The sequence below is a fragment of the Arachis hypogaea genome, chromosome 17 (genome assembly GCF_003086295.3).
Source record: "Arachis hypogaea cultivar Tifrunner chromosome 17, arahy.Tifrunner.gnm2.J5K5, whole genome shotgun sequence".
Lineage (NCBI taxonomy): Eukaryota > Viridiplantae > Streptophyta > Magnoliopsida > Fabales > Fabaceae > Arachis > Arachis hypogaea.
In genome coordinates this window covers 81,114,197-81,125,993 of record NC_092052.1, presented here as the reverse complement: position 1 = coordinate 81,125,993, position 11,797 = coordinate 81,114,197, and the positions used below count along the sequence as shown (strand labels likewise).

The window sequence follows — 11,797 nt, the reverse complement described above, 5'->3', positions numbered from 1 at the left end:
ACAAGGTCACACAATTCTCAACCCAATCATTAATTCACATTACATATCAACTATGCATATTAGCACAAACCATTTACACAATCCAAACTTAATCCTAGGGGCATCTAGCCTAGGAATTCTCATCACAACACACGGTACTTAAATGAAACTTAAACCGTACCTCTTGTAGCCAAACCAATTGAGCCTCTTCTTTGGAATTCTTCACCAACCTTAGCTCCAAGCCTTACCAAAGCTCCTCAAGCAATACCAATCTCCCAATTGTGCACCAACATCACCAAATACACTAACACAACCAATGTCACATACATACATCAACCTAGGGCTCATAAAAATGACAAATCACAAGGGTTTGAGCACTTCTTACCTCAGCCCATATGAAGTAGGGATAGAACCCACTTAGAATCCAAGGTGGAGTATCCCTAAACACCCAAAATCACAAGATTTCAACACTAACTACCCAAAAACGTGTAACAGTGGGGAATTTCGAAAACTGGGCAGAGATGAATGGAATACTCACCACAAAACTTAGATAGAATTGTAGAGGATGAGAAGAGCAACGTGTTGCCGCAAACGGCTCGTCAATCGGAGCTCCGTAGCTCAAGTTATGGTGGTTTGAAGATCAAAGAGAGTTAGGTTTTCTCTCTTCTCTTCTCTCTTCCCAATTTCAGCGCCCAACACCCCTTCTTTAGGGCAAAATGAGCTGAAATACTCATAACTAATGTTTATATATGTTGGGTCTTGGGCCCACTTAGGCCCGGTTCACTTATTTTTGCCCATTGACCCAATTTTGGGCCAAAACCTTTAAGATTAGCGCTCTAAATTGCACTTTAAATATTTCTACCTTCCCTAATTATAGTTCCTCATTTATTAATCTTATTTACCCATAATCAATTTCCTCAGCTGTAGTACCAGACAGATCTCAGCCAGTACTGCCGGTCAAAATTCCACTGCGCGCTTTTACGCAGAAAACTATGTTTTCCGACTCGAAAAAATTCACTGAATCCAAATATCATATTTGAATTATCAAATTCCAATTGCCAAATCTTCCAACCATATTCGCTCTTATTTAACTTATTATTTAATTAATTTCAGTTAGACCGGGTATTACAGTTTGCATGTAGAATGGAAGTGTTTGTCAGGCACGCGTTCATAAGTGAGAATGATGATGAGCGTCACATAATCATCACATTCATCATGTTCTTGGGTGTGAATGGATATCTTAGAATAGGAATAAGCTTGAATTGAATAGAAAAATAGTAGTACTTTGTATTAATTCATGAGGAACAGCAGAGCTCCACACCTTAATCTATGGTGTGTAGAAACTCTACCGTTTGAAAATACATAAGTGATAATGGTCCAGGCATGGCCGAATGGCCAGCCCCCATGGAAGTCTAAGATATCATAAAAACTAATCAAAGATGTAAATACAATAGTAAAAAGTCTTATTTATGCTAAACTAGTTACTAGGGTTTACAGAAATGAGTAAATGTTACAGAAATCCACTTTCGGGGCCCACTTGGTGTGTGCTTGGGCTGAGCATTGAGCTTTACACGTGTAGAGGCTTCTCTTGGAGTTGAACGCCAGTTTGTAACCTGTTTCTGGCGTTTAACTCCACTTTGCAACCTGTTTCTGGCGTTTAACTCCAGAATGCAACATGGAACTGGCAACGTATAGACTATTATATATTGTTGGAAAGCCCTGGATGTCTACTTTCCAACACAATTGAGAGTGCATCATTTGAAGTTCTGTAGCTACAGAAAATCCACTTTGAGTGCAGGGAGGTCAGAATCCAATAGTATCTGCAGTCCTTCTTCAACCTCTGAATCAAACTTTTGCTCAAGTCCCTCAATTTCAGCCAGAAAATACCTGAAATCACAGAAAAACACACAAACTCATAGTAAAGTCTAGAAATGTGAATTTTAATTAAAAACTAATAAAAATATACTAAAAACTAATTAAATTATACTGAAAACTGAGTAAAAACAATGCCAAAAAGCGTATAAATTATCCGCTCATCACAACACCAAACTTAAATTGTTGCTTGTCCCCAAGCAACTGAAAATCAAATAGGATAAAAAGAAGAGAATATACTATAAATTCCAAAATATCAATGAAACTTAGCTCCAATCAGATGAGTGGGACTTGTAGCTTTTTGCCTCTTGAATAGTTTTGGCATCTCACTTTATCCATTGAAGTTCAGAATGATTGGCATCTATAGGAACTTAGAATTCAGATAGTGTTATTGATTCTCCTAGTTCAGTATGTTGATTCTTGAACACAGCTACTTCATGAGTCTTGGCCGTGGCCCTAAGCACTTTGTTTTCCAGTATTACCACCGGATACATAAATGCCATAGACACATAATTGGGTGAACCTTTTCAGATTGTGACTCAGCTTTGCTAAAGTCCCCAATTAGAGGTGTCCAGGGTTCTTAAGCACACTCTTTTTTTGCTTTGGACCTTGACTTTAACCGCTCAGTCTCAAGTTTTCACTTGACACCTTCACGCCACAAGCACATGGTTAGGGACAGCTTGGTTTATCCGCTTAGGCCAGGATTTTATTCCTTTAGGCCCTCCTATCCACTGATGCTCAAAGCCTTGGATCATTTTTATTACCCTTGCCTTTTGGTTTTAAGGGCTATTGGCTTTTTGCTCTTGCCTTTTGGTTTTAAGAGCTTTTGGCTTTTGTTTGCTTGCTTTTTCTTTTTCTTTCTTTTTTTTTGCTATTTTTTTTCTTTTTTTTTTCTGCAAGCTTTTGTATTCACTGCTTTTTCTTGCTTCAAGAATCATTTTTATGATTTTTCAGATTATAAATAACATGTCTCCTTTTTCCTTATTCTTCAAGAGCCAACATATTTAACATTCATAAACATCAACTTCAAAAGACATATGCACTATTCAAGCATTCATTCAAAAAACAAAAAGTATTGTCACCACATCAAAATAATTAAACTAGCTTCATAACTTTAAGGCATAGACACTTAGACACTAATGATCATGTAATAAGACACAAATATAAATAAACATAAAGCTCAAAAATCGAAAAACAGGAAAATAAATAAACAAGGAGATTAAGGAATTAGTCCACCTTAGTAAGGGTGGCGTCTTCCTTTTCTTGAAGAACCAATGGTGCTCTTGAGCTCCTCTATGTCTCTTCGTTGTCTTTCTTGCTCCTCCCTCATAGCTCTTTGATCTTCTCTAATTTCATGGAGGATGATGGAGTGCTCTTGATGCTCCACCCTTAGTTGTTCCATGTTGGAACTTAATTCTCCTAGGGAAGTGTTGATTTGTTCACAATAATTCTGTGGAGGAAAGTGCATCCCCTGAGGCATCTCAGGGATTTCATGGTAAGGAATTTCCTCATGCTCATGTTGAGGTCCATGATCTCTTATTTGCTCCATCCTTTTCTTAGTGATGGGCTTGCCCTCTTCAATGAGGATGTCTCCCTCTATGTCAATTCTAGCCGAATTGCAGAGGTGGCAAATGAGGTGAGGAAAGGCTAACCTTGCCCAAGTGGAGGACTTGTCAGCCACCTTGTAGAGTTCTTGAGGTATAATCTCATGAACTTCCACCTCTTCTCCAATCATGACACTATGGATCATGATGGCCCGGTCTATAGTAACTTCAGACCGGTTACTAGTAGGAATGATTGAGCATTGAATGAACTCTAGCCATCCCCTAGCCACTGGTTTGAGGTCATGCCTTCTTAATTGAACCGGCTTGCCTCTTGAGTCAATTTTCCATTGAGCTCCTTCCTCACATATGTCTATGAGTTCCTAGTGATCCATGCATTTGCATAGAACTCTTGAACCATTAGGATCCCGACTTGTTGAATGGGGTTGGTGAGAACTTCCCAACCTCTTCTTTGGATTTCAAGTCGGATCTCTGGATACTCATTCTTCTTAAGCTTGAAAGGAACCTTAGGGATCACTTTCTTCTTGGCCACAACTTCATAGAAGTGGTCTTGATGGACCTTTAAGATGAATCTCTCCATCTTCCATGACTCAGAGGTGGAAGCAATTACATTCCCTTTCCTCTTTTTAGAGGTTTCTCTGGTCTTAGGTGCCATAAATGGTTATGGAAAAACAAAAAGCTATGCTTTTACCACACCAAACTTAAAATGTTTGCTCGTCCCTAAGCAAAAGAAGAAAGAAAGAAGTAGAAGAAGAAGAGAAATAGAGGAGAGGGATAGAGAGTAGGTTTCGGCCAAGTGGAAGAAGAGAGGGTTGTGTTGTGTGAAATAGAAGAAGGAATGAGGGGTTTATATAGAAGTGGGGAGGGGTTTAGGGTTCGGCCATTAGGGTTGGGTTTGGGAGGGAAAAGAATTTGAATTTTAGAGGTAGGTGGGGTTTATGGGGAAGAGAAGATGGATGTGAGTGGTGAGGGGGTGATGGGAAAGAGTGATTGAGGTGATTGGTAAAGGGTATTTGGGGAAGAGGGTTATGAAAAGGTGTGAAGAGGAGATAAGAAAAGGTAGGGATCTTGTGGGGTCCACAGATCCTGAGGGGATCCTGTGTGGTCCACAGATCTTGAGGGAATTCTGTGGGGTCCACAGATCAAGTGGGTCAAGGACTTAACATCCCTGCTCCAATTAGGCATGTAAAACGCCCTTGCTGTGCAATCCTGGCGTTTAACGCGAGACTACTGCTTGTTTCTGGTGTTAAACGCCCAAATGTAGCCTGTTTCTGGCGTTTAACGCCAGGCAGATGCTTGTTTCTGGCGTTAAACGCCAGACAGATGCTTGTTTCTGGCGTTTAACGCCACACTGCTCTTCCTCCAGCGTGTGCTATTTTTTATTCTATTTTTCATTCTGTTCTTGATTTTTCAGTAATTTTTGTGACTTCACATGATCATCAACCTAAAGAAAACATAAAATAACAATAAAAAATAAATAAATATAATTAGATAACATTGGGTTGCCTCCCAACAAGCACTTCTTTAATGTCAATAGCTTGACAGTGAGCTCTCATGGAGCCTCACAGATGTTCAGAGCAAGGATGGAACCTCCCAACACCAAACTTAGAGTTTGAATGTGGGGTTTAACACCAAACTTAGAGTTTGATTGTGGCCTCCCAACACCAAACTTAGAGTTTGACTTTGAGGGCTTTGGTTGACTCTGCAGTGAGAGAAGCTTTTCATGCTTCCTCTCCATGGTTACAGAAGGAGATCCTTGAGTTTTAAACACAAGGTTGTCCTCATTCAGTTGAAGGACTAACTCTCCTCTGTCCACATCAATCACAGCTCTTGCTGTGGCTAGGAAAGGTCTTCCAAGGATGATGGATTCATCCTCATCCTTTCCAGTATCCAGGATTATGAAATCAGCAGGGATGTAAAGGCCTTCAACCTTTACTAGCACGTCTTCTACTTGTCCATAAGCCTGTTTTCTGGAGTTGTCTGCCATCTCTAATGAGATTCTGGCAACTTACACCTCAAAGATTCCCAGTTTCTCCATTACAGAGAGTAGCATGAGGTTTATCCCTGATCCAAGGTCACATAGAGCCTTCTCAAAGGTCATGGTGCCTATGGTACAAGGTATTAAGAACTTTCCAGGATCCTGTTTCTTCTGAGGTAATCTCAGTTGATCTAGATCACTTATTTCATTGATGAGCAAGGGAGGTTCATCTTCCCAAGTCTCATTACCAAATAATTTGGCATTTAGCTTCATGATTGCACCAAGGTACTTGGAAACTTGCTCTTCAGTAACATCTTCATTCTCTTCAGAAGAAGAATACTCATCAGAGCTCATGAATGGCATAAAGAGGTTCAATGGAATCTCTATGGTCTCTAGATGAGTCTCAGATTCCTTTGGTTCCTCAGAGGGAAACTCCTTGTTGATCACTAGACGTCCCAGGAGGTCTTCCTCACTGGGATTCACGTCCTCTCCCTCCCTTGTAGGTTCGGCCATGTTGGTTGATCAATGACCTTGCACTCTCTTTTTGGATTCTCTTCTGTATTGCTTGGGAGAGTACTAGGAGGGGTTTCAGTGACCCTTTTACTCAGCTGGTCCACTTATGCCTCCAGATTTCTAATGGAGGACCTTGTTTCATTCATGAAACTTAAAGTGGCCTTAGATAGATCAGAGACTATATTTGCTAAGCTAGATGGATCCTGCTCAGGACTCTCTGTCTTTTGCTGAGTGGATGATGGAAAAGGCTTGCTATTGGTAAACCTGTTTCTTCCATCATTGTTAAAGCCTTGTTGAGGCTTTTGTTGATCCTTCCATGAGAAATTTGGATGATTTCTCCATGAGGAATTATAGGTGTTTCCATAGGGTTCACCCATGTAATTCACTTCTGCTATTGCAGGGTTCTTAGGATCATAAGCTTCTTCAGAAGAGGCCTCTTTAGTACTGTTGGATGATTCCTTCAATCCATTCAGACTCTGAGAAATCATATTGACTTGCTGAGTCAATATTTTATTCTGAGCTAATATGGCATTCAGAGTATCAATTTTAAGAACTCCCTTCCTCATAGGCGTCGCATTACTCACAGGATTCCTTTCAGAAGTGTACAAACTGGTTATTTCCAACCATGTCAATGAGTTCTTGAGCTTCTGCAGGCATTTTCTTTAGGTGGATAGATCCACATGCAGAATGGTCCAGTGACATCTTTGATAACTCAGACAGACCATCATAGAATATATCAAGGATGGTCCATTCTGAAAGCATGTCAGAAGGACACTTTTTGGTCAGTTCCTTGTATCTTTCCCAAGCTTCATAGAGGGATTCTCCTTCTTTCTGTCTGAAGGTTTGAACATCCACTCTAAGCTTGCTAAGCTTTTGAGGAGGAAAGAACTTGGCTAAGAAAGCCGTGACCAGCTTATCCCAAGAGTTCAGGCTGTCTTTAGGTTGAGAGTCCAACCATACTCTAGCTCTGTCTCTTACAGCAAACGGGAAAAGCATAAGCCTGTAGACCTCGGGATCAACCCCATTGGTCTTAACAGTATCATAAATCTACAAGAATTCAGTTAAGAACTGAAAAGGATTTTCTGATGGAAGTCCATAAAACTTGCAATTCTGTTGCATCAAAGAAACTAATTGAGGTTTCAGCTCAAAGTTGTTTGCTCCAATGGCAGGGATTGAGATGCTTCTTCCATGTAAATTGGAATTTGGTGCAGTAAAGTCACCAAGCATCTTCCTTGCATTGTTATTATTTTCGGCCATGTCTCCTTCTTTTTCGAAAATTTCTGTTAGATTTTCTCCAGAGAGTTGTGCCTTAGCTTCCCTTAGCTTCCTCTTCAGAGTCCTTTCAGGTTCAGGATCGGCTTCAACAAGAATGTTCTTATCCTTGTTCCTGCTCATATGAAAAAGAAGAGAACACAAAAGAAAATATGGAATCCTCTATATCACAGTATAGAGATTCCTTATGCAAGTATAAGAAGAGAAGAATGTAAGAAGGAGAAGAGAAAAAATTCGAACACAGAGAGAGGGAGAGGGTTTGAATTTTTAAGAAGAAGTGAAGTGTTAGTAGATAAATAAATAATTAGAAGGAGGTGAGAGAGAAGAATTTTCGAAAATTAATTAAATTAGAATAAAAATATTTAAAATTAAATTTAAAATTCGAAAATTAAAATTGAAATTAAATTAAATTAGATTTTTAAAACAATTAATTAATTAAAAAGGAATTTTTTTTTTGAAAAAGAGGGAAGGGATTTTCGAAAATTAGAGAGAGAATTAGTTAGGTAGTTTTGAAAAAGATATGATTGAAACAAAGAGATACGATTAATTGAAAAAGATTTGAAAATTAAATTTGAAAAGATAAGAAGTTAGAAAAGACTTTGAAATTGATTTTGAAAAAGATGTGATTGAAATTTATTTTGAAAAAGATTTGAAAAAGAAATTTAAAAATATTTGATTTTGAAAATTAAAGTTGATTACTTGACTAACAAGAAACAAAAAGATTTGATTTTAAAATTTAAAGATTGAACCTTTCTTATTAGGCAAGTAACAACTTAATATTTTTGAATCAATCACATTAATTGTTAGCATTGAATTCGAAAATATAGAATAAAAATAAGAAAAAGATTTTGAAAATTAATTTGAAATTTTCGAAAATATGAAAGAAAAATTGAAAAGATTTAATTTTTGAAAAAGAATTGAAAAATATATAATTTTTAAATTGAAAATTTGATTTGACTCATAAGAAACAACTAAATTATAAAAAGTTTTGAAAAGTCAACTCAAATTTTCGAAAATTTATGAGTGAAAAAGGGAAAGATATTTTTTTGATTTTTGAATTTTAATAAAGAAAGAGAAAAACATCAAAAAGACTCAATGCATGAGAATTTTGGATCAAAACATGTGATGCATGCAAGAACACTATGAATGTCAAGATGAACACCAAGAACTTATTTTTGGAAAATTTTCAACAAAAAGAAAACATGCAGGACACCAAACTTAAAAATTTTTATTCTTTAGACATTAATGTTTCAAGAATGCATATGAAAAACAAGAAAAGACACAAAACAAGAAAATATGAAGATCAAACAAGAAGACTGGCCAAGAACAACTTGAAGATCATGAAGAATGCAACGCATGAAATTTTCGAAAATAAATTTTTTTTTTAGAAAATCAAAAAGATGCAATTGACACCAAACTTAAAACTTGACTCTAGACTCAAACAAGAAACACAAAAATATTTTTGATTTTATGATTTTGTTATTTTTTTCGGTTTTTTCGAAAATTATTTTGGGAAAAACGAAAAAGAAGAAGTATTTTTTTTTTAAAAAGTTTTCAAAAATAAAAAGAATAAAAACAAAGACTTAAAATTAAAATAAAATTACCTAATCTGAGCAACAAGATGAACCGTCAGTTGTCCAAACTCGAACAATCCCCGGCAACGGCGCCAAAAACATGGTGCGCAGAAATCGTGACGGTTCCATTCCTTGGTAACGGCGCTAAAAAATCAATATGCACGTTCATAATCTTAATTCTTTGTCACAACATCGCACAACTAACCAGCAAGTGCACTGGGTCATCCAAGTAATAAACCTTACGTGAGTAAGGGTCGATCCCACGGAGATTGTCGGCTTGAAGCAAGCTATGGTCACCTTGTAAATCTCAGTCAGGCGGATTCAAATGGATATAGAGTTTTAATAATTAAAAGATAAATAAAACATAAACTAGGATAGAGATACTTATGTAATTCATTAGTGAGAATTTCAGATAAGCGTATAGAGATGCTTTCGTTCCACTGAACCTCTGCTTTCCTACTGTCTTCATCCAACCATTTCTACTCCTTTCCATGGCAAGCTTTATGTAGGGCATCACCGTTGTCAATGGCTATATCCCATCCTCTCTGTGAAAATGGTCCAATGCGCTGTCACTGCATGGCTAATCATCTGTCGGTTCTCGATCATACTGGAATAGGATTTACTATCCTTTTGCGTCTGTCACTACTTCCAGATCCTACTCGGAATACCACAGACAAGGTTTATACTTTTCGAATCTCAAGAATGGCCATCCATGGGTTCTAACTTATACCACGAAGATTCTAATATCTCAGACTCGGTCCTCTGTATTAGATATCTAAGAGATATTCATTCTAGCTTGTTTGCATGTAGAACGGAAGTGTTTGTCAGGCACGCGTTCATAAGTGAGAATGATGATGAGCGTCACAAAATCATCACATTCATCATATTCTTGGGTGCGAATGGATATCTTAGAATAGGAATAAGCTTGAATTGAATAGAAAAATAATAGTACTTTGTATTAATTCATGAGGAACAGTAGAGCTCCACACCTTAATCTATGGTGTGTAGAAACTCTACCATTTGAAAATACATAAGTGATAATGGTCCAGGCATGGCCGAATGGCCAGTCCCCATGGAAGTCTAAGATAGCATTAAAACTAATCAAAGATGTAAATACAATAGTAAAAAGTCCTATTTATGCTAAACTAGTTACTAGGGTTTACAGAAATGAGTAAATGTTGCAGAAATCCACTTCCGGGGCCCACTTGGTGTGTGCTTGGGCTGAGCATTGAGTTTACACATGTAGAGGCTTCTCTTGGAGTTGAACGCCAGTTTGTAACCTGTTTCTGGCATTTAACTCCATTTTGCAACCTGTTTCTGGCATTTAACTCCAGAATGCAGCATGGAACTGGCGTTGAATGCCAGTTTGTGTCGTCTAAACTTGGGCAAAGTATGGACGATTATATACTGCTGGAAAGCCCTGGATGTCTACTTTCCAACGCAATTGAGAGCGCATCATTGGAAGTTCCGTAGCTCCAGAAAATCCACTTTGAGTGTAGGGAGGTCAGAATCCAACAACATCTGCAGTCCTTCTTCAACCTCTGAATCTGATTTTTGCTCAAGTCCCTCAATTTCAACCAGAAAATACCTGAAATCACAGAAAAACACACAAACTCATAGTAAAGTTCAGAAATGTGAATTTTAATTAAAAACTAATAAAAATATACTAAAAACTAATTAAATTATACTGAAAACTGAGTAAAAATAATGCCAAAAAGCGTATAAATTATCCGCTCATCAGGAATACAAAGCCAAGATGCCTTATCCTCAGAAACTCTGCCAAGCGGAACAGGATAAGCAATTTGCCCACTTTGTAGACTATCTCAGGACTCTTGAAATAAAGATCTCGTTTGTAGAGGCACTTTAGCAAATACCCTCTTATTCTAAGTTCATGAAAGAGATCTTAAGTCATAAGAAGGATTGGAGAGAAACTGAAAAAGTTTTCCTCACTAGAGAATGCAGTGCAGTCATTCTGAAAAGCTTAACAGAGAATCTTAAAGATCCCAGAAGCTTTATGATACCATGCACATTAGAGGGTGCTTGTACCAAGACAGCTCTATGTGACCTTGGGGCAAGTATCAACCTAATACCTGTATCCACTATCAGAAAGCTTGGCTTGACTGAAGAAGTCAAACCAACCCTAATATGCCTCCAACTCGCTGATGGCTCCATTAAATATCCATCAGGCATAATTGAGGACATGATTGTCAAGGTTGGGCCATTTGCCTTTCCAACTGACTTTGTAGTGCTGGAAATGAAGGAGCTCAAGATTGCAACTCTCATTCTAGGAAGACCCTTCCTAGCAACTGGACAAACTCTCATTGATGTACAAAAAGGGGAAGTGACCCTGAGAGTCAAAGAGGATGAGCTCAAGTTAAATGCTGTCAAAGCCATGCAGCATCTAGGCACATCAAATGACTGCATGAGCGTTGATATTATTGACAACTTGGTGGAAGAGATCAATATGATTGAGAGTCTTGAATCAGAGCTAGAGGACATCTTTAAAGATGTTAAGCCTGATCTGGAGGAACCAGAGAAAACGGAAGAACCTCTGAAAGCTCCTCAGGAAGAGGAGAGGCCTCCTAAACCTGAGCTCAAACCACTACCACCATCCCTGAAATATGCGTTTCTAGGAGAAGATGACACTTTTCCTGTGATCATAAGCTCTGCCTTAGAGCCACAGGAAGAGAAAGCACTACTTTAGGTGCTAAGGACACACAAGACAGCTCTTGGGTGGTCCATAAGTGACCTTAAGGGCATTAGCCCCGCCAGATGCATGCACAAGATTCTGTTAGAGGATGATGCTAAGCCAGTGGTTCAACCACAGAGGCAGTTGATAAACCCATATTTTATGAAGTATTTTGTGCTCAATTTAAGTGATTTACTCAACCCTTCACCCACTTATTCATGTAAATTGCATGGTTTTACTTTTCCTTCCTTACTTTATGATATATGTGAAAACATGTTTTCTTATGCTTTAAAAATATTAATTTTTAATTATCCTTTATTACCATTCGATGCCGTGATTTGTGTGTTAAGTATTTTCA

At 38.0% G+C, this 11,797-nt stretch overlaps 1 non-coding gene across 1 annotated transcript; it reads left to right on the top strand.

Moving 5' to 3' along the window:
- The first annotated feature begins 6,660 nt into the window (after positions 1 to 6,660).
- Positions 6,661 to 6,768, top strand: LOC112768845 (small nucleolar RNA R71). The gene has a single exon (XR_003186228.1). It is a non-coding gene; the product is annotated as a small nucleolar RNA R71 (small nucleolar RNA).
- The last annotated feature ends 5,029 nt before the right edge of the window (positions 6,769 to 11,797 follow it).